Source organism: Lactuca virosa, chromosome 5 (assembly GCF_052849685.1).
Source record: "Lactuca virosa cultivar CGN04683 chromosome 5, Lactuca_virosa_CGN04683_v6, whole genome shotgun sequence".
Taxonomy (NCBI): domain Eukaryota; kingdom Viridiplantae; phylum Streptophyta; class Magnoliopsida; order Asterales; family Asteraceae; genus Lactuca; species Lactuca virosa.
Genome location: NC_136430.1, coordinates 383,068,764 through 383,093,698, shown reverse-complemented (window position 1 = coordinate 383,093,698; position 24,935 = coordinate 383,068,764).

Below are 24,935 nucleotides of genomic sequence, written 5' to 3'. Positions count from 1 at the left end.
GGAGTTTGAATAGCAATATATAAACTCATGAACTCGAATGAAATGCACAGGACTAACACACGAAAGAGATATGCCCAATATATATTAAACATATGGTTGCGTTACATCTGAAGTTAGAACAAAATTGACCTTTCTAAAGGTCTACGATTACAGAAAGTTAAAGAAAGTACGACTTTTAGCCGATGGTCCTATTCTATATCAAAATTTTGGGGGTTAGGCGAGTACTACTCGCGGCACGGATTGCGCTTGGACCTCGATTCCGCATCCGATTGCTTGGCTCCCATGAGACGCCTGTCAAAGGCAGCCTGTTGCTCCCTCAAATCCCTCATTTCGGAGAGAGCTGCAGTCATTTGCTCTTGGAGAGAGTGGGTGTGGAGTTGAGCATTCCTTTGTAGCATGTCAAGGGGTCGGATATCAGCTGCGTTATCCTCCATCTTTATGTCAACCTCGTGAATCCGGTTTGCCTGGACTCCGGATTGATAAGCCTGATTGGCAAGTTTGCCTACCATAACTGGGAGTGCTCGATCAGCTAAACTTCCTCCGCTGACATTGTAGAAGTCCCGACACATACCGTAAGGAGGACGCAGTCCTTGCTGCTGACTCCAATGGTGGATGTGGCTTCCCCAGACGGGAGTTGGTCCTTGAAATCCCATCCTGAAAGGAGGTCGAACGGATGGAGGTCGGACGGCTGGCGGATTGATTACCTCAGGCTCTGAGGCTGAGCTATCCGAGTCTTCTTCTTCCTTGTCTTCCATGGGTTCTTCCTCAGGGTCGTCTTCAATCCATCCCCCATTACCTTGGTTGGGGTAGTAGGGGTCTCCGGGTAGATGGAATCCAGCCATTGAGTCTATACGAGAATAGGGTTAAGAATTTACTATAAGCTAAAGCATGTAAAATTTACCCTTAAGTTTGACGGTCGAAGATACCTAAATACTCCCATAGTATTCTTAATGATATGCTCTTGGTAAGTTTTAAATTTGTTGTCCACTGCAGACACTCCTTGGCATACGTTAGTCGGCTCTTGGACAAATATAGTTGATCAGGCTATATTCATCCCAGTTCCGATTACATGTCCCAAGGCACACCTGCACTGCACAATTTATTTATAATACTTCTATATTGATCTATTTTTGATACTGTTATTAATATGAAATGAATGCATGCCTACTTTACAAAAGAATTAAATGGATTTAATTTTTAAAAGTATGACTCTTACTCAAAATGTTTTTGCCCAGTTGTGTTTATAGTTGTATACCAAAAATGGTTTTGATATACTTAATTCACTATAAACAAAGCTCTGATACCAATCTGTCACACCCCCAAACCAGAACGGCGGAAACGTTCGGGGGCGGAGGACGTCATATTTAGTATCATAACAGTTCATAGTAAGGAAAATACACACCACCATACATATAAGGTTTCAAAATGTTTACATAATTGTAATTGTTACATGTTCAAAAGATAAGTACATAAACATCTTTCAAAAGAAGTAATTAACGTCAGAGCGTTAATCCCCAAAAGTTGATTTCCAAACCTGCTTAGCGGTTCCCTGAGAATACAAGTTATTTCAAAGAAAAAGTGTCAACAATTAAGTTGGTGAGTTCATAAGCGGTTTTGAGAAAATGTATGCCATTCCAAAGTTCGTGCGTTTTCCAAGAAATCCCCTTATTTCCTTATTAAAGTATGAAATGCATATGAATGTTCGCGTTGTGAATTGTAAATAGTTGCACCAGGAAAATCCCTTATTTTCCTATTAGTTGATTGTTTTGGATACAGGAAAATCCCTTATTTTCCTAAAGTAAAAGGCGGTCTCTAATGTCCAAGACCGAAAATCGTAAGCAACTGACATACTTGAAAGGTTAAGACATAGTTTTATATAATAAAGCTATAAGAAGATCGCACTTGTTAGATGAAGAATAGTTTTAATAGCTATCCATTCATAAAAGCAGAATACCATAATAATTGTCTATCCGGTGAGTTTTATAACCATACTAAACATAATATGCCTGTGGCGACGGTCTTCAGGCGTCGTAACGTTTATGACAAACTGTCACCCAAAGGACTGTAGCTAACAATCAGGGCGCGGGATCATGACTTCCCGTATAGATCTATACACATTTGACACGCTCTCCAGACGGGAGACTCTGGTTATAATAGACAGGACTTTAGGTAGTACCTTTGTAACGCAAAGGTAGCATTTGAAGATGTAATCGTCTCACGGATTCTCAACTAAGTCTGTATTAAAATAGTAGTTTTGTATGCAATGTTTACCCTCTTTCACAATGTTTGACAAAGCATAAATCATGAGTTCCTTGAATGCATAAAATGGTTTAACAAGAAAGGTTGCTCTTGACATAATGCATTTTGTATAAACGAGGCTATTACTAGTTATAGTTTTGTTTCATACCACAAGGTTAAGTTTGAGCAATAGTCTTGCATGTTGAACAGTTTCATTGTATAGATAAGTCTAATACATGCAAAGTATAACAAGAGTTTTTACGTTTTCACTCGGGATCAACCGAGTGTTTACTTGTATTCTCCCCCGAAATGTATTAAAAGTACATTATAAAGTATTTGAAAGTGTATAAAAGGGGGGTATGAACTCACTTGATTGAAGTGGTTGCTTTGAAGTAGTCGAGAGAAGAATCGAGCAGAACTTTGACTAGAGAGAGTTGAAATCTCGGGATTCCCGGGGATCTCGGGAGTGTAGAACTTCCTTCGGGACTCGAGTATGAAAAACCAGGGCTTCGGGAAGGCTTCTCGGGGTTATCACGTAGAGTAACGACACTTAGATGGAAAAAGATGAGCACCAAACCCGGCACCCTTAAGCTTCTATTTATAGGGGCTGATTTGGGAACTCACGTCGTGAGTTTTGGATTCTCACGTCGTGAGGCTTAATCATCATGATCATCTTCGATGATTTGACGTGGCTGACACTCTGGAACCCATCAGTCACGAGATCACGTCGTGAGCATGGTCCCCTCACGTCGTGAGGCTGAGTCAGCCTCGGGTTTTATGTCCCGAACATGTAAAATCCGTAACTTTCGCGTACGAGCTCCGATTTCGACGTTCTTTATATGCACACGCAGGTGTGAAAAGGCTCTACAACTCTCGTTTAGACTCAGTCGGCTAATTTTGAATTTATTTTTATTATATTATTTTTAACAGGCCGGACCTGGAAAAGTCCGTTTAAATTCCTTAGCTCCTTCATCTGGTGTCCATTTTCGTCAGACTTTTTACTATGGTATTCCTATTGTCGGGGTCTTCAACTTTCGTTTAGGTTGTGTCGGCTAAAGACCGCTCGATCTCTATTTCGAGTTTTTAGCTGTCTACTGCTAGGTCAGAAACTTCGAAAATTCATAACTTCCTCATACGAAGTCAGATTTGGGGCGTTCTTTTTATGTATGTTCACGGTTTAAAGATATCTACGAATTTCATTTAGATACCTAAGGCTAAAAAGTATTTTGTTGAAATTTCTCGTTTTATGCTTAACAACGCTTTGCCGGTAGTGTTACGAATCTTTGATTGGTCATAACTCCTTCGTTATAACTCGAATTTTAGTGTTCTTTATATTTTTGGAAACCTTATCACGATATCTACCACATAGTGTACCCAAACAGAGCTTTTTGAACATTTCATTTTCGATGATATTCTTATTACTTTACAAAGAGGTTACAAGACTCGACTTTTAGTCATTGTATTGACCTGAAATAACGTGTTGTTACAGTAGAAGCTTGAAAAGGTGCTAAAAGTCCAAGAACACTAGTGTGTGTTCTTGGTGTTCTTGGTGAAACTTGAAGATCTACACTTTTGGAATGATTTCATGGATGGAATCATGTAAGATCACTAGATTAAGTAAGATATCAACTTTTTAGGGATAGAAACACTTACAAAGTTGAAGATCTTGAAGAAAAGTCGGATGATACTTGAGAGAGAAATGGGTTTTGGATCTTAAAAATGTGAAAAGTGGTAAATAATGACTAAGTGTCATATTTATACCCCCTTTTAAGGTTTACGGCCGTAAACACCTTTGTTTAGGCCGTAAACTCCAAACTCTTGGAGTTTTGGAATATTATTGTTGCACAATAAACCCTAGGGCATCCTCTCTCCTGTTATCTCCTGGAGTACTAACTTTAAAACACTCAAACTTTTTCCAAAAAGCTTGAAAGTTAGTAGAAACTGTTCTGACTTCTATTGAATCGAATGGTTGTACATAATAGAAATTTCGGGTTGTCACATCTTTACAACGGTTAGACTCAAACGAGAGCTGCGTAATAGGGCCAAATCCAGCACTCTGAGATTATTCAACCCTGGTCACATGTGACTTGACGTATTCACCTAATGGCTAAATCCCATCACTCAGAGTCCCACAAAGCACAAAGCAAGTAACATTCAGACAAAAAGGAAAATCTAACCACATAATCCAATCATACTGTTCTATCCCCTACTCAGGAATCTGTACTAGCATGCAACTCATAAAGCTCATACACATAACAGGCACATAAGGCATCTTCCTAGATCCTTAGTCCTAATCTAGCATGCAGTTCTAATAAACGTAACATAACATAAACTTGTATGAGTAATTTGGGAGAACTTACTTGAGCTCGGCTGATTGCATGCACCACACCCTTTTCTCTTTTTCCCAAAATTCTTATCTTTTCTCAAGTTCCTTTTTCTTATCCTTTTTCCAAAATTCTTATCTTTTTCTCAAAGTTTTTATAAAAATGATTTTCTTTTGAAAATTTTCATACCAAGTCCTCAGTTTGAGTTCAGACACACATGAAAGTGTATCCGAATCCCTCAAACCAAGGCTCTGATACCAACTTGTAACATCCCAAAAATCATGACCAAAAATTTCGTTTTAAAATCATTAATCAACCATAATCAAGTCATACATAAATCCTTATATGAATTCAAGTATCATTTCAAACATATTTATTTTATCAGAGTAAACATCCTAGGCTAAAAAACTTCTTGGTGTGTGCCATGCGATCATCCCGAGCTCTTCCCTCCGCTACCGGAAGTACCTGAAACCAAAACTGAAAACCGTAAGCACGGAGCTTAGTGAGTTCCCCAACCTTCCACATACCACATACATAACCACATACTGGGCCCCCGCCCACTGCATCGGGACTTGCCCGGCATCGGACTAGCTCCGGCATCGAGCCCCGCCCGACATCAGGCCCCGCTCGGTATACATATATGTTTCTCTTAGGCCCCGCCTGTCTCTGGGCCTCGCCCGCTAAACACATACAAACATATAACATAACACATAACAAATAGCTAAACATACTCTACTATACTCTTGATCTAAGGCCTCGCCTAACTTGGGCCTCTCCCCTGTCCTGCTACTGATGAGTCATGGAACCCCATCCACAACCCTGCTGGTAGTGAGATACGGGCCCCCGCCCACACTCACCTCCCTCCTAACTCGGGCCTCGTCCTTGCTCTGCCAATAATGAGATACGAAACCCCGTCCATACTCAGCTAGTGATGAGATGCGGGACCTCATCCACACTCACCTCCCTACCAGGCACATACAAGTATCACATAGACAACAAGTATAACTAGCATACTAACATACCTCGGGCCTCGCCCGATATCGACTCATAATCCGAAACATATATCATAATAATGCCTAGGGCTAACCCCCGGGTCTTCCTACTATACACAAATATAATGGGCCGACATTGTGACCGTAGACCCATGCACACAGTGAGGGGACTTACCTCGCACTGCTGAACCCTGCTGATACTCCTCTGGCTGCTGACCGGCAATTCCCGAACTGCTGACCCTTCATCTTCCTGAACTACCAATACCAAACATCACTTAGTCCAATACAATAATCCTTCTTAGGGTAAAATGACCATTATACCCCTAAGCCAACTTGGTCCATGTCACACCCCCAAACCAAGGATGGCGGAAACGTCCGGGGGTGGAGGACTTCATGTAAAGTATCACAACAACGAGTATAATAGTGCTCAAAGTAAATACAACCATCATAAATATAATTGAAAAGGTTACACCATAGTATATGTTTACATGTTTCAAAATCAATTACATTATGATGACAAAATAAACAGTTTGACGATTTAACGTCCCATCCTCAAAGTGCTGATGTTTTCCTGTTTCACTGATTTCCTGAGAATACAAGTAGTTTTGAAAAGAGTGTCAACAATTAAGTTGGTGAGTTCATAAGAGTTTTGTTTGAGAAAGAAACCGTTTTCCTTGTGAAAGCGATAGAGTATGATTTCCAGAAAATCCAATATTTTCTTAGTTAAGTGTGGAATGAATGCTCCTATGTTATGCGATAATGAACCCCAGAAGGACCCATAGATTCCTTCTATAATCGCCCAACGTATATAAATTATATAAAATTTAAGTTAAATAAACCGTTGAATATAATGGGTCTGCCCTAGGTCCACAACCAGACAAGGAATAGGAGATAAGGCGGGCCCACCAATTCTAAGTCGATTGTGACTAGATTATTATATAACTCTAGCATATACACTTAGCAATTATAGTTGAAGTCTAACAATTCTAGATAAAATGTAGTTTTAATAGAAATATGTTTCCAAAGAAAATCCAATATTTTCCTTATAAAAGTTATGTAGTCCTAAATCCCAGGACCGAGATTAAACAAGTATTTTTCCATACTTAAAGTAATTCATGCAAGTTTAAATCGACATAAACTCGTTTGATTTAGAAGTAAACCCCTTTTCAAAGTAGAATTTTCCATGTAAACTTGAAAGATTGTTAACTACCTATGTGAGTCGCTATAACCATACTATGACGAGAAATAACCTGCACAACGTTTTTCAGACGTTAAGATACTATGACTCTTGTCACCCGCAGAACTGCCGGTTCGGCTGTAGCTAGCAGCGAGGTGTGGGGTGTCAATCACAATATATATCTATACACAATTATCACGCTCTCCCTACAAGAGACTCTGGTTATAACTTACAGGAATTGGGATCCCGTACTCGAATGTACGGGGAGAGAATTGCCTCACAACCTAAGTTAACTAGTTTACACATAGTTTGATATTAAAACCTCTTCCGTGGAGGAAGTAAAATCACCTTTTCTGGATAAATTAGTGATATGAAATCCTTAAACTATTACTATTATAGTTTATCATGTAGTATATGAAAAACCAATTTGTTTTGAGAGTAAAACCTTTTTCATGTAGTAAAATCCATAAACTATGTTTAATGTAGTTTATTACATGTGTTCGAAATGAATGAAGAATCCTTAATCTGAATGACTAAATTTCAGTTTATGATGATAAACTAACAAGACAATACATTCAATATTTAGAACTTATTGTTATACACTTTGCTCCACATACTACAAAGTGTTATGAAAGTTGTAAGCTGTTAACTAGTTTTTAGCCTTTCAGCACTGTTTTAGAACATTCATAGAAAAATCATACGAAGTCGAAAACTGAATCCGTAAATTCCGAGAGTTCAAAAAATGTGTCTAGTTTATTCATAATTTTTATTATGATTTTTAGAAGTCTTTAACTTGTGTTAAAATGTTCATATTCACAGACTGGTCCGAATTCGTTTCTGAAATGATAGGCAGTTTTGTAAAAATCACCATAAATCGTAGAAAAATCGTATGGAGATGTGAAAGTAGTCATTTTAAAGGTATGAAGATGAACTATTTTAATATTAAACTGTTTTGAAAGATATTAAGTTTAAGATAGTCAAAACAGTCCGTGAATAAGACTTAACTTTTCTGATGAAAGTTGTTGTTTGAGTTTAGTTAAGTTTTTGGTGTTTTAACTTGTATTCCCCCCCTTAAAACTTAAGAAAAACATGAAAAGATAGGGGTATGAACTCACCTTGAGTGATTTCAGTAGGTGGATGATGGAGAAAAGAAGTGTTCAACTCAAGAACACTTGCGAGATGCTTTGAAGATCTGAAGATCTAACACAATATGACGATATTTGTGTAAGCAATCTATGATTTGGATGAAGGATAGTAGAATATCTAAGTGTAGGAGGAATATAATTACCAAATGTAGAAGGAAAGCTTGGAGACAAGCCTTGAATCTCGAAATTTAGAGAGAGAAAGTGAGAGAGAATGAGGTTTGTTCTTTGGTGGAAAATGAGAGAAATGTGAGGAGAGAGGAGGCTTTTCCAGCTCTTGACCAACTGTGTGGCTGAAAAATGGTGGGAAAAGTACTATTAAATGACTAGGTATGGTGGAAGGACAAGGGGTTGTACTATGAAGGTATGGGGAGGTTGCTTGTGTCCTTGTCCAAAGGATAAGTCAACACTCCACCTAAATATCTCACTAAATAGATTTTATTCTTAGGCAATGATTTTCCCCAAAATATAATCAAAATATGAATATTTAGGGTTTATTATGTTAAAATACGAGTTTGGGTGAAAATCCCGCGTTAAAATCACGAAAAACGGGCTCAAACGCTAAAAATATTGAAAACCGGGTGAAAAGTGCCAATATCCGAAATTCAGGGCCGGAGGTTCGGTCCTAGCCTTTAGAACCGAAAGAAGAAGAAGAAACCGAGAGTAGGGTTCGGCTGCGCAGGGTCGCCTCTCGGACCGAAGGTGTAGTCTCCTTGGACCGAAAGTGCAGTCCTTTTGGACCGAAGGTGGGAAGAGGAGAGCCGATGGTCAGGTCTCGGTTCGGATTAGTCAGGGGACCGAAATAGACCGAGCCCTCGGTCCATTTCGGTTGAGAGGGTTTCGGTTCTGATGCAAGGTTTCTGTTCTCAGGAGGTTCGGTTCCTAAGAAGGGTTCGGCTCCTTAAGAGGTTTCGGTTCCTTAAGAGGGGTTCGACTCCTTAAGAGGTTTCGGTTCCTTAAGAGGGTTCGGCTCCTTAAGGCTGTTTTTCGCGTAGACTTCCGTTTTCGAGCTGTTTTCGTCAAATTCGAGGGTTGGGATTCCCCGAGTGATTATAAGAAGTTGAGAGAGATTTTGAGAGAGATTTGGGAGAGATTTGACATACTTTGAGAGATTTGGCATAGTTAGAGAGATTTGGGAGAGATTTGACATACTTAGAGAGATTTGGGAGAGATTTCACATACTTGGAGAGATTTCTCATTCATAGAGAGATTTGGGAGAGATTTCACATACTTGGAGAGATTTGGGAGAGATTTCACATACTTGGAGAGATTTGGGAGAGATTTCACATACTTGGAGAGATTTCTCATACTTAGAGAGTTTTGGGAGAGTCAGAGTGAAAGAGATTGGGAGAGACTTCTTTTGTGACCTTTTTGAGTGTTTGGCTTTGTAACGCAAGGTTTGTAAATCTCGTTAAGTCTTGTTATGATTGTTATATGCCCCCGAGGGTTAAGGAATAATGTTTTATCGAGTAGTTTCATCACTTGCCCTAATTAGGGTTTAGAATTTCCGAACACGTGAAAACTCTAAGCGATATTTTGTATTAAGATTGCGAGTAGCACAATAAGAATCATAATGGAAACCCTAATATACAAGGGTTAGATGAGTTGACCGGTTTGACTTGTTGACTTTAGTTGACTTTGACTTGGCAAAAAATTGACGGTTGTCACAGTCCATAACTAAGGCCCAAACCATAATGAAAAAGGTCCAACACTAGGTAAGCTTTCCAAGCCCACTAGTGGCCCAGTATTGGCCCAATTTGCTAAATTGGGCCCAATCCCTCTAATGGGCCATACCCTAAGCCCAAACATCTTCTTGGCTCACATCATTTGACTTCTACAGGCCCACTAAGGCCCAAAGTCCGAAGCATGGCCCAATCCGAGGCCCACTACCACGAAGCCCAAACTGACAGAGTACGCGGGGCGTACTCCTATGTACGCTAAGCGTACTAGCCAAATGGTTTGTACGATGGGCGTACCTGCATGTACGCTCAACGTACTTCCCCTGTTAAGTCACTTTCCCATTAAGTGCTTAATACTCCACTCCAGAAGCTACAAACACAGATCCAAGTCCTTTTCCATGTCTTAATCCATAAAGTCATTGACTTGGTGACTTAACTTGGCCCAAACAAGCCCAAACTCCCAAAAATGATATTCCTCTTCCATAAAGAGGTCTAGGTCTCATGCATGAACCCATTAAGACACTCAAGATGGAGACTTTACTGCTTATGGGACCCTTTTAGCTATGAGGGTGGCAACCCTAAGCTCAAAAACGAGATTTCATCATAAAGGTCCATTCTTGGGACCAAAATAACTCCAAAACCACACTACACTAGATCTAAGCATTCTTAAGTAAAGTTATGAACTTTATACCTCAAAAGAGTTCCAAATGATGATGTTATTCCAGATCTATGAGCTCCAACTTCCCAAGTTCTTCCTTGCCAAGTTCTTCTTTTGCTCTTCCAAGCTTACACCACTAAAATGAGCTTCTTGAAGACCAAATCACCCAAGGATGAAGATATGAGGCGTTCTAGGGTTTCTCTGAGGTTAGGGGACAGATATGGAGGCTAGGGTTTGAGTCATTATGTTCCTTATATAGTGCCTCACCCTAAACGTTAGGGTTTCTGGACACTGGACGTACGCTGGGCGTATGCCAAAAACACTCGCGACCTTATGACCTTATACGCTGGGCGTACTCGCGCGCTTAATTTCACAACTAGCATTTTTAGCTAGGCAATTCTGCTCTCATGTAAGCATCAATTATTGTAAGGCTTGTATCAACGCATTAAAGTTTACATTATGACTCCTAAAGAGCCATGTATTGTTATAATCTCAAATATCTATATGTATCTCAAATCTCTCCCAAATCTCTCTATGTATCTCAAATCTCTCCCAAATCTCTCTAAGTATCTCAAATCTCTCCCATATCGCTCTATGCATCTCAAATCTCTTCCAAATCTCTCTAAGTATCTCAAATCTCTCCCAAATCTCTCTATGCATCTCAAATCTCTCTATGTATCTCAAATCTCTCCCAATTCTCTCTATGTATCTCCCTTGGTCGAAAACAACTCAAAATGGAAGGAGAAAACTCAAAGGAACAAGCCCATTCTAGAATACACTATTCATTCACGGAGCCTCTCTTCTTGGTTCGGAACCCTCTTGGTCGGGGACCCTCTTAGTCCGGAATACCTTCTAAGGAACCGGGAAGAATCGCATCTCGGAACCCCTCCCTGCTTCGGACCTCCTGATGGACTCCGTAATGCCCTTGCACCGGACAATCTCGCTCCGGAATAATCTCTCATCCGGACAATCTCGTTTGGAGCCTTCGTGTTTGCTTCGTCACCTCGCATACTTCGGAAGGTCTCGCCTCGCAGCCTCAGAAGGAATTGGTTCCGGATCAGAGCTGACTCCGGAAGTGAGGCTTGACTCTGGAATTTGAGGCTCGACTCCGGAACTTGAGAATTGTCTTCGGAACTCACCTAGTGGCTTCGGAACCCACTGTTTGGCTCCGGATTTTAGACAATTTCGGAACTTTTCTTCATTTTAAGGCATTTTGACGTGGGGAATTCCACCAAACTCGTATTTTTCATAACTTAGACCCCTTAAACCTCTATTTTATGCCAAACTTGAGTATTTAGAACATATTTACGTGAAATAATAATTAATATTTTTAAAAGTATTATATTAAATCCTAAAGAAATAAGAGGGTTTGACTTTATAATGTGATGTAAATTCCCATTTTCCATGCAATTCACAGTAACCCATGGATTACCCACCAAATATCAATGTTTTAACCTCCAGATTACCAAGCAAACACCAACTCATTTCACCTTCCCATCTTAGACGCGTCCACCTTAAAACACCCCACCATCTTTTCATTTCCTACAGATAACTTTTCTTTATCTCTCAAAAACTCTCTCTCCCAACTTTCAAAGAAGGTTAAGCCCAAGTTCATCCTGAGAATTTTGGTAAGTATTTTCATAATCCCCTAGTATTTATATATGATTATATGATAGTTCCACTATTTTTATACATATATTTGTGTGTGTTGATATTGTTAGGATAATAATCATCCTTAGAAGTTCCTCAACTCATCCAAAAGTTTAGACTTGAGATTTTCACTCCATCACTCCAATCATCCCATCAACCAACTCAAGGTGAGCTTCATACCCCTACTTTTTCGAGATTTTTATTGTTTTTGGGAGAGAATGCAAGTCAAAACCTTGTTTTAAACATTGATTAAATTGCTTATTATGCTTGTATGCTAAGTTATGTGTACTAAAGTCATGAAGACGCCTAGAACTCGAAAATTTAGTAAGCCTCAAGAGTTTGAAGCTTATTTCACAACTTATGTATAAGAAATAAGAAATAGAAGGTTACAAAAATACAAGTTACAAATTTTTATGACAAAAAAAAAATCCTAAGTATTTACGTCAAAATTGTTTAAAAGAGTATTTTGGAGAAAATGGACAACTTTCAACAAATAACATAGATTTGAGCCACCTTTTGATAAAAGTGGGTTTTAATTGTTAAATTATAAATTCAAGGACCATTTTACCGACATCAAGAATATTGGGTCATTTTGACAAGCCTAATTTACAAAGAAACATTTTCTATAAACGAAAACGAAATATCTAGTCAACAAGTACACCATTGTTATTTATGTAATAAATAATGGATTACAACGAATTGCTCAAAAATTTGTTAGTATTCTAGTCAGACGAATCTTCACAGTACCTATATATATATATATATATATATATATATATATATATATATATATATATAATAGTGTACGATTAAAGTCCTGTAAGAGTTATAACCAGAGTCTCCTGGAGGGGGAGCGGAAATTTGTGTATAGATCTATACGGGGTTGACACCCCGCACCTTCGCTGTTCGCTATAGCTAGACCGGCCATTCTAGGGTGACAAATGTCTTAAACGAAACCGACGCCTGAAGAACGTCAGAACAGGCACTCCGTCATATTAGTATGGTTATAATGACTCACTAAGAATATAACAATATGTTTTAGAAAACTACTTAAGTTACACCTTTCGATTTTAGACAACGATTGTTTTGAGTACTATAAACGAAGCTTTTATCACACCAGTCTTAGGGTTTTAAGACCACCACACATGCAACTATACCTGATTTGAATCGAAAATTTACAACCTTTTGATAAGAAAATATGGGATTTTCTGGTTTTACCAACTACCACAAATTTTTATACAAAATGCTTATGAACTCACCAACATATTTTACGTTGACGCTTTTCAACGACTTGTATTCTCAGGAAATCAATAAGCAGATCAGTGACATGGGGATTCAAGACCATTTTGTTGAAATTTGGAATTTGTTCAATGTTGTCTCTTTTGTGTATTTCAAAACATGAACAGTTTGTAAAAACAATGTAAGTTTGCGATATTAACGTATGATGTTTGGATTTGCTATGCTTCATTTATATTCAATTGTTATGATACTGCACAATGAAGTCACCCGTCTCCGGACGTTTCCACCGCTCTGGTCCAGGGGTGTGACACTTACCACCTTGCATGCATGGTCCTTCTTGCCATTTATTTCCATTAGGGGCCATTTCTGCCAATAACTTCAAAGTGTCATAACTCCTTCATTCCAAGTCCGTTTCCGACGAACTTTATATCCACGAAAAAGGTGGCGAGAAGCCCTACACTTCTAGTGACACACCCTGGCCCAAAACCTCTCGAATGAAAACTCAAAACCCATAAAAGACCAAAACGCCCCTAGCCTTGGCCTCTGAAATCCATAAACGGATACTTTCAGAACAGGGTGTTACATCTTACCTGTATGATAGGATAATTGTATTTATGATGACCAGCTAGGTCTAGATGTTTTGTTATGTTATGTTATGGTAATTATATATATCTGAGGCTGCTGATAGTCAACCAGGGTCGCTGATAACCCATCGGGCGTGCTGTTAGCTCACTGGGACTGCTAATAGTCCCCTGGGTTGCGGATAACCCACGGTTGTTTATTAATGCAATGTTATATGTGGTATCTTGGGGAACTCACTAAGCTTTGTGCTTAAAGTTATTGATTTATATGTGGCAGGTACTTCGCAGGACCGCGGGAAGGCGAAGGTCTGATTGTACACACGCGCTCGGGAATTTACTACTGGGACATGTTTATGAACTCTGATAATTATGATACTTTTTGTTTTGGGATAATCATGTAATTGATAACTTGGTTGTGAAACTATGGTTTTTGGTAATTTAAAAATGAAAAATTTGGTCTAAAATTTGAGGTGTTACAGTAGTTGGATTGGTGATCCGTCTTTTCTGGTCAAGGGTTATAGTTCTTTGTCATGAGCTGAAGTGACTTAAGGATTTGGAGTTGTATCATGGGAAGTACTTTGGATTATTATGCTCGTTGATATTTCAGGAAGTGTACATCTGGTTTTGGAATGTGTGTGATCGTTAAAGATTGGTTAGTAATGGAATGCTAGTTCTTGTGAGCCCAGGTTGTTGACAGTTTGAATTGTAAGGTTGTGAGATGGATTAGGAATCCATAAATTTTGTGGATTGGAAGAGCGCATTCGAATGCAAGTGGGGGAGAATCGTTTGGTCTAAGGGTTGTGTTAGGGCCTCTCTGCCTGTTCTTGTCTGATTAAGGCTTTGGGGTTCGAAGCATAACCCAAACACCTGGTTGGGGTATAGTTGGATGTGGGTTCGACTAAGGATGATTACGATTGGTATAGTAGATGGACAGTTAGGCCATTGGTGGGACCATGGTAGTATGGAAGTGTTGTAAGAATGTGGGGTAGCCGTAGCATATACAAGGATGATAGGCTGTCGGGGAAGTGTTGTAAGTCTGCGATGTAGTCGTAGCATTCACCAAAATGAGGTAGGCCATTGTAGGAGTGGTTGTTAGATTGAAAAGAGGATCAACGTATGCCTGGGTCGAGGCGGACGGTATTGTCGGGGGATTACTCTTTGTTTGGAATGAGGATCGTTGGATCCGAGGCGAGGCTAGGCCTGTACAACACTCGATTGGGTGAGACCCGTGGGCGAGGCCCGTTCATTTGTGCAGATTATGTGAGACCCATGGACAAGGCCCATTTGGTTGTGATAGAGTGGGTGAGACCCGGTGGAGATTGAATTGAGAAAGGTATTGGATCACGTTTAGATTGGGATGACTCTGTGGTCAGTGGTTGGTAACCGTGTGGTGGTTAGGTTGGGGCAGCCCTTATTAGTTAGACTCTTAGTCGGAGCCTTGTGGCGAGACCAGATGTGAGACTGCCAGTCTCCGCGGTGGATTGGGGATTTTATATCTCGATTTAGTGGAAGGTCGTCGTGGAATCAGAAGATTTTAGATAGAATGCAAGTGTAAATCTTTGGATTTCGGGACGTGAGTTATGTTCCCGGTTGACACAAGGGGTTGAGACTCGTGTTGGGATTCGCCTTTGTGTATATGAAAGATCTTTTCAAAATCAAGGTATGGTTAGGATTCTGTCTACCAAAAGTGTCGTCTAGATGATTTAGGACCGGAATGATTTATTTCAGTTCAGATTGCAAAGATAGGTCCTATTGATAGTATTTCAGAATGGTTTTTCATGTTGGGAAGTCGGATAAGGTGTTGGATTCCTGGATCTGAGCTGAGTAGTGATGATTGTCCTTCATTGGTTAAGGTTAGTGGGAGTAGGAATTCATTCGTCGTAAGTATGCGAGTTCTGCTAAGAATGGGTTCGATTATTGGAAGGTCACCGTATGATGGGGTCGACTTTCATCAGGGATCTGGAAGAGTTGGTCAAATCGTCTAATTTCCTGGTGAGTAATAAGGAGTGATTTCGAGGACAAGATCTAATTTAAGTGGGGCAGAGTTGTAACACCATGTTTCAAATCATTTCATACTTAGGGACCGTGACCCAAAGACCAGTTATCATAAGGCTTCGGGCCTTGGGGGAAAAAGAGAGTTAGGCCCCATTGGATGTGTGTAATGTGGATTATGTGATCCGAGAGTTCGGTTGGTACTTTGGAGCCCAAAGGTATAACCGTAAAGTGATAGTTCAGGCCTATTATGAATTTTGGATTTAAGTTCGGAAAGTTTTAAGGCAAAGGAGAGTTGATAGGGTTGTAGAGCTTCTCATTACATTTCTGTGGATATAAGGATCGTCAAAATCGGAATTGAAACGAAGAAGTTACGACTGTTTGAAGTTAGGACGATTTTTGGGTTAGCTGTGTACGTTGGGTGTACTAGGGCATCCCTAGTACGTTGAGCATAAATTGAAACCCTAACCCTAGTTTGAGCCTTATGAGCAAAAATAAGGTGTTTTTAAGTGCTTTGGAGTGTTCTTGGTGCACCTTGAAGAAGAAGGAACTCACTGAAGAAGCGTTGGTTGCATTGGAGCTTGTAGATCCAGACCTTGTTCACCTTGATCTTTCTTCTGGAGGTATAAAGTTTGAATCTTGATGATGAAATTGTTAGATCTAGCTAGTTTTGGGTGTTATGAGCTTTTTGTCACTTTAGTGCATAAAGTTTAGATCTTGAAAGTTTGTGACCTTGTTATGGATAAAGTTGGAAACTTTATCCATCTAAACATCATATTGATTCAGATCTAAAAGCTTGACACATGGACTTAATGGATTGGAAAAGATGCATTTTTAGTCCCTTTGAGACTAAAAGACTAGATCTTGGTTTGTTGGACCATTCTAATGGATAAAGTTGGAAACTTTATCCATTATGGAGTTATTAGGAACCATAAAATATCATCTTGATGGGTTTTGATGAATCATGCTTAAGTTGATGTTAATATTATAAGTTTAGATGGATAAAAAGGGTTTTAGGTTCCATTAAGACATGCAAAGGAATAAAGTTGGAAACTTTATGGATTAAGACCTTATTTAGAGGTTAGATCTGAGTTTGGACATTTTGTCTTAAGCATTAAGTGCTTAATATGAAGTTTTGGTCATCTGATGAGTACGTTGGGCGTACGTATGCATACACTCAATGTAATGCAAGAAGTCCCCGTCTTTGAGCTTTAGCAAGTTGTACCTTGTGCTTTAGTGGGCCGTACGCGGGGCGTACGAGTTGGGACAACAGGGCGTACTCGCGAGGTCTTCTTTTAGGCCTTTTGGGCCTTAGGCATTTTGGAGTTTGACCCGTGGGTTATTGGATCAGATATGAGAAGGGTAAAATGGTCTTTTACCCATTGGATGTATAAAATATGGATTGGACCTTGGATTTTGGAAAATGACCTTAATTATTGAGTAAGATATTTGATAATGTCCAGTGTGAGGTTTCCGGTGGCAACAACGTGTGTGTCTCGGTTTATCTCGGATTGAGGTGAGTCTCCTGATCCTCACTGTGTTTGGCGGGTCGAAGGCACCAATGTCGGCCCATGGTTTATTACGATTAGGATGCTAGTTGTATGTGTGACTCTTGCATGTATGATATGTGATATGTATACCGGGCGGGTTCCGATGCCAGGCGGGGCCTGATGAGTGTATTGTATGCTATTTATCTTAATGATTCTTGCATGTGTTTTATATGTTCGTATGAATGTCAGACGTGGCCTGATGCCAGGCGGGGCCTGATGAATGTGATGAGGTGGGGCCCATCTCATGTTATTAACAGATCTATTCCGAGCGGGGCCCGATGGTTGTTGGGCATGACCCATTGTATGTTTGATATGTATGGTATGTGGGATTTTGGGGAACTCACTAAGCTTTGTACTTACAGTTTTATGTTTATGGTTTCAGATACTTCCGATACAAAAGAGAAGGGCTCGACGTGATTGCACTGCATCCACCCATGTTTCTGCAACTTTATGATTTTCGGATTGTACTCTGATAACTATTTTTACTCTAATATATTTTCGAATGATTGAAAAGGCCAAATAGTGTTTATAGTTGAATTATAAATGAAATTTTTACCTTACAATTTTTTGGGATATTACAAGACTATTGTCACCATACATCCAAAGTAGCAATATAGCAATTAAAACACCTACATCAAACCATTTGGGGTTGTTCAGGGTTCAAATAACATTTTTCTAGTATTCTTTTAAAAAAGTATTTATCCGGCATAAACTTTTCTAAGCCGACAACAAGTTCAAGAATTGATAGATGGAAACAACAACTTTCTATTAAATAAATGATTTTTTTCAAGGAAAAAAACGGATTTTGGTCTAGTTTAATAAAAACCGGTTCCAATCTGGTTACATGTAATATATATATATATATATATATATATATATATATATATATATATATATATATATATATATATATATATATATAACGCCCGCTTTTCTGGGCTAGGCATTAATATTGATGTAATAGTCTATGTTAACATTTGTAACCCATTTTGAAATAATAGAGGTGTATTATTTGAGTATTGTGTGTTTTGTGTTTAATTGTGCGTCTTAATTTAATTAAGAATAAAAATAAGCATCAAAATGAAATGTTAGATAAACCCAATATCTATGAAGGATGTGGTAGTGGTCGTGACGAGGTTTCCGAATATATAAAGAATGCTGAAATCCGAGTTATAACGAAGAAGTTATGATCTGTCGAAGTTTCGCGACAGAACCGACACGACGCTGAATGACGTAAAATACGAATTTAAGATAGAGCGATATCTAGCCTTTGTAATCTAAACGAAAGTCGTAGAGTTCGTTAAACCGAGAGCGTGCATAAAAAGAACGTCTAAATCTGACTTCGTATGAGGAAGTTATGATTTTTCGAAGTTTCGACTTAGCGGTATGCAGCCCGAATACTCGAAATAGAGATCGAGTGATATTTAGCCAAAACTTTCTAAATGAGAATTGAAGATCTCATCGATAGTAGTCCAACGGTAAAAAGACAGACGAAAACGGACTTCAGATGAAGGAGTTATGAATTTATAACGGAGTTTTCCTGTTCCGGCCTACTAAAAATAATATAATAATAATATAATAAAAATAAATTCAAAATTAGCTGATGGAGTCTAAACGAGAGTTGTAGAGCATAATCTCACCTACACGTCGATATAAAGAACGTCGAAAACGGAGCTCGTATGCGAAAGTTATGAATTTCTGAAGTTCGGGGTGCGAACCCCGATACTGTGTCTGAGTTCACGACGTGAATACAGTGTTCACGACGTGAACTCCATGATTTGACCTTTCAGAGCCTGTCAGACGCAACCTGTGATGACGCATGCAGTGACGACTAAGTTCACGACGTGAGAACTTAAAATTCACGACGTGAGAGCTGAAAAATGACCCTATAAATAGAAATCGATGGTCAGCCGATTTAGGTTGCTCTATATCTTCTCTCTCACTCCCGATACTCTCTCTAAGCCCTATTTTAACCCGCCGAAGCCCCGGTATCATCCCGAGACCCGAAGCGAGTCCCGCAGCCCGAAGATCCCGAGAAGAAAAGAGTTTCCGAGCCGAAGCTCTGCTTGCGAGAAGCCCGGTGTGTGAAGACCTTCTAGTTTCACCAAAGAGCTTCTACTTTTAGAGCCGTAGTGCTGTCCGATAATCTTCTGATCAAGTGAGTGCATAGTCTCTTTCATAAACACGATTTAATACAAGTATTGTTGAATGTATTAAGTATACGTTCTATGTGAGTGTATATTCCCTTTCTTCTACAACATAGATATGAAGTATCTACTTTAGAATACGTGTTATGTGTGTATAAATATACGTGTATATATATGTTATCTGTTTATTTGGGATGAGTATTGAATGAGTATCTTATCAGTTTTTAAGTTGCATATGAATGCATATGTATGTTGTTATCTACAAAAATGTTGGGTAGAACTTGGGTAGATAGTTGATGTGTGATAAACTGATGAGAGGCCTCGATGTGATTGTGATCTAGTCATTCAGCAGAATATGGATGACGACCACAGACTCTTTCTAGACTGTCCTGTGGAATGCTGGCAGGCTCATAACCTGTAGGTGTTGGTGAACTTGGGTGTTTATTTGCTGTATTCTATCCCCCTCATGGTTGCCTTAGGACATTCATTGTTGAGGAAACCCCTTTGCAGTATTGTCCGTCCCGATGAAAATCCTAGATTAGGTCCCTTGTGATAGTTGTTGTTTTAGGGACGTAAAGTGAGGATAACGGGAATGGGTAATCGGGTTATTGTTGGTTGGTGAAATTAAATATAATTATTTATTGTGGGTTGAAAACCCTATATGCTCACCAAGCTCCTAAGCCTGACCCACTCAGTTTCTTTGTATTACAGGTAGTGGCGCGAGAGCATAAGTTGGAGAACTTGTGAAGATGTTTTTGTTTATAGACCAGTAGTTATATATAACTGTGTAAGGTCTATGTTTTATTGTTTATGCTTTTGTGTCTGTATCGGAACATGACATCCTGAGTTTTGATATATAATGAAAATACATTTCTTTAAGAAATGCTTTGATAAACCTTATTTTCTCATGTAATGTTTTTGGGGACAAATTTCGCAACTCTTTTAAATCAATGGATTTACTCTGAAATTATTTTAAAAGCATAAATGAAACCGGTCTTTTCTGGCCGTGATTTTGGGGATGTCACAGTTGGTATCAGAGCATTAGTTTAAGCGAACTAGGAATTTGTAGGATTTCTAGACTTCAACTTAGAATGCTAAGTGAAGATTGTGAGATGTGTGTCTGTTATATTTAGACACGAGCACTAGTTTATTTTAGAAGAGATGCCTAAAATTCCATTATGTGCTAAATGTTATATGTTGCCATATATGATATTATTTGTTCAGATCTACAGTTTGTTGCCAACCGGATCTGGAGACCTTATGTGTTTAGGTTTCTAAGCGTGCGACTACGGAATTAGAACTAGCATGTAAACGTTTCGGAGTGATAAGGATGATTTGATTTCTATCGTGATTGAGGATCTAAATTTGCCTTATTTGGTGTATAGATCAAGAATGGCAAGAACAAGAAGCGGAGTTGGAAACGTGAACGAAAACAGGAATCAACCACCTGTAATCGAGCAAATACCTGTTGTAGCAGCAGCACCTGAGCCAATGACAATGGCTGGTGTACAATTGATGATTCAGACGATGTTGGATCGTCAGATGGAAGAAACTAGACGTCTGCTTCAACAGAATCGTGAACAACATTCAATACAAGTTAAAGAGCCCGAAGTGAACGGAGGTTCGTCGGATGAAGGAAACTTCAGTGGGGTTGTTGGTCAAGCCAACCCACCGTTAGTTAGACAAAACCACCAGGAGGGAAGAATTGATGGACTTGGATGCAAGTACAAAGATTTCTTGACTTGCAAACCATCGACCTTCACTGGAAAGGAAGATCCGATTGGAGTCATGGAGGATCTCGGAAATGGAGCTAGCCTTCATGACATGTAGCTGCATAGGCAAGTTGCAGACCACTTTCGCAGTACGTCAGTTTAGAAGTGGCGCAGTTCGTTGGTGGAACACTCTGGGGAAGACCCTAAGCCCTAACGAACCACTGCAACTGACTTGGGCAGAGTTCTTAGTGCAATTTAAGCGCAAGTTCTGCTCGGCCCAAAATCTACTGGAGTTGGAGAACAAGTTTCTAACCTTGACAAAAGGTAGCATGTCAGTCGATGATTACACCAATGCCTTCACTGACAAAATGGAGTTTGCTTTGCGCATCGTCCCAGATGAGCTGACAAAAGTGGACCGGTACGCGAAGGGGCTCCCATGGGAGTACGCGGTGCCAGTACGTCAGACACCTACTCTGGAGGCAGCTATTTGGGCTGCCAAGTCTGTTGAGGACATGATCAAGGGAACAACCGCCAGCAAAGTTGAAGTTGGTGATAAGAGAAATCTTTGAAGCCTAATTCGAAGAAGTTTGGAGGCGAATCAAAATGGTGTGAAAAGTGAAAGAAAAAGCACTCTGGGAAATGTAGCGAGGATGTGACCTGCTACAAGTGTGGAAAGACGGGGCACTATGCCAATGAGTGTCCGTCCAACAAGAGAGTGTGCTTTGGGTGTAATGAAGATGGGCACATTTTGAAAGACTGTCCGAGAAAGAAGGAGGCAGCAAAACCCAATATTCCCCCAAATCCTAAAGCAAGAGCTTTCCAGATGACACTTGAAGCTGCTAAAGAAGAAGCTGATGTCGCTTCAGGTACCTTTCTCGTAAACAATTTGTCTGCCCAAATTTTATTTGATTCTGGAGCCAACTACTCCTTTATATCGCATGAATTTGGTAGAAAACTAGCTTTGCCTGTTGATAGACTAGATAATGCTTTATTAGTCGAAGTTGCTAGTGGCAAGTTTATACCTGTTAGCCATCGTATGAAAAACATCTTAATCGACCTGAACGGGAATAAGTTCCACGAGGAATTATTGCCTATCGAACTCAACGGTTTCGACATCGTGTTGGGAATGGATTGGCTTAGCGCCAATGATGCCGAAATACTGTGCAAGAAGAAGATTGTAAAAGTAAACCCGCCTGGGAAAGAGTCATTTATGGTGTATGGGGACAAACGCAGAGTAAATTCTGGAATCATTTCGCTAATGAAAGCCAGAAAGTGTTTGGCCAAAGGATGTACATCATATTTGGCATTCGTGATCGATGCTAAGAAGGAGAAAAAGGAGATGCAGAGCATTCCTGTCGTGTGTGATTATCCGGAAGTATTTCCCGAAGATCTTCCTGGATTACCGCCTGATAGACAAGTGGAGTTTAGAATAGACTTGTTACCAGGGACGACACCAATAGTAAAGGCACCTTACCGATTAGCACCGACGGAGATGAAGGAGCTGATGATGCAACCTCAGGAGTTATTGGACAAAGGTTTCATTAGACCTAGTTCATCACCCTGGGGAGCTCCGGTGTTATTCGTGAAGAATAAAGATGGAAGTATGAGAATGTGCATCGATTACAGAGAGCTGAACAAGGCAACAATAAAGAATAGATATCCGTTGCCGAGGATTGATGACCTGTTCGATCAGCTTCAAGGTTCAAGCTATTTTTCGAAGATCGATCTGAGGTCAGGATATCATCAGCTGAAGGTGAAAGAGCAGGATATAGAGAAGACTGCATTCAGAGCGCGATATGGGCATTACGAGTTTTTAGTTATGTCGTTTGGACTAACCAATGCTCCAGCAACATTCATGGATTTAATGAACAGGGTTTGTAATCCGTTCCTTGATAAATCTGTAATAGTGTTCATAGATGACATTCTAATTTACTCGAAGAGCCACGAGGAGCATGACAGACACTTGCGAGAAGTTTTGGAAGTCCTGAAGAAGGAGAAACTATATGCAAAGTTCTCCAAATGTGATTTTTGGATTCGAGAAGTCCAATTCTTGGGTCACGTGGTCAACCAAGAAGGGATAATGGTTGACCCAGCAAAGATTGAAGCTGTGATGAAGTGGGAACAACCGAAAAGTCCCACGGAGATCCGAAGCTTTTTGGGATTAGCTGGATATTACCGAAGGTTTATCCAAGGATTTTCTTCGATCGCTACTCCTTTAACAACTTTGACCCACAAGGGAGCTACTTATGCTTGGAGTGATAAGCACAAAGAAGCATTTGAGAAGCTAAAGAAGAAGCTATGTGAGGCACCGATTCTTTCTTTACCCGATGGAGTTGAAGACTTCGCTGTCTATAGCGATGCGTCTGGGGTTGGGTTGGGTTGTGTTTTGACCCAAAGAGAAAAGGTGATAGCATATGCGTCTCGACAGCTGAAAGAGCATGAAAAGAACTACCCCACTCATGATTTGGAGTTGGCAGCGGTAGTTTTCGCTCTGAAAATATGGAGGAATTACCTCTATGGCACGAAGTGCAAACTTTTCACTGATCATAAGAGTCTCCAATATCTCTTTAGTCAGAAGGAATTGAATATGAGGCAGCGATGCTGGCTAGAATTACTTAAGGACTACGACTGTGAGATACTTTACCACCCCGGTAAAGCAAATGTTATCGTTGATGCTCTCAGTCGGAAAGTCAATCTTGAGAGAAAAAGGCCAAGAGCGTTGAGAATAGAAGTTGTCTCGATAATTGTGGAGAGTATAAAGAAAGCTCAAGAGGAAGCTTCTGAAAATAATGACCGGAAGGAGGAACGTTTGGGCAAAACGTTAGTGTTTGGTACAAACGGTCAAGGACTGAAGGTGTTCCAAGATCGTATTTGGGTACCTAAGTCAGGAGGAATAAGAGATCTTCTGATGGAAGCAGCTCACAAAACCATGTACTCGATTCATCCTGGTACCACTAAAATGTATAAGGACCTAAAACCCTACTACTGGTGGCCGACGATGAAGCTTGATATTGCAAAGTATGTGGCCGAGTGTGTGACATGTGCAAGAGTGAAGGCACAACATCAGAAACCATACGGGAGTTTAGAACCTTTACCTGTGCCTATGGGTAAATGGGAATACATTGCAATGGATTTTGTCACTATACTACCCAGAACAAAGAACGGTCACGACATGATTTGGGTGGTCGTTGATCGCTTCACTAAGAGTGCGCATTTCATAGCAGCCAATGAGAAATGGTCTATGGATAAGCTTGCGAATTCTTACGTGAAGGAAATTGTGAGGCTTCACGGCGATCCGTTAACAATTGTGTCAGATCGTGACAGCCGTTTCACCTCGCGATTTTGGAAAAGTCTACAAGATGAAATGGGTACCAAGTTGTGTTTGAGTACAGCTTACCATCCACAGACTGATGGTCAGAGCGAAAGAACAATACAAACACTTGAAGATATGCTGAGAGCATATACCCTGGAATTCCTAAGTAATTGGGATGAACATTTACCTTTGGTAGAATTTTCCTACAATAATAGTTTCCACTCGAGCATAAACATGACACCTTATCAAGCTTTGTACGGACAGAAATGTCGTACGCCGTCTTGTTGGCTTGAGGCTGGTTAAAAACAGTTTATGGGACCGGAGATAGTCCATCAGACTGTTGAAAAGTTGAAAATAATTAGGGAGAGAATGTTAGCAGCTCAGGATCGTCAAAAGAGCTATGCTGACAAGAAAAGACGACCGATGACTTTTGAGGTTGGAGATTCGGTTTTACTTAAAGTCTCGCCGTGGAAGGGACTTATAAGATTTGGTAAAAGGGGAAAACTGAGTCCAAGGTTTATTGGACCGTTTAAAGTTCTTC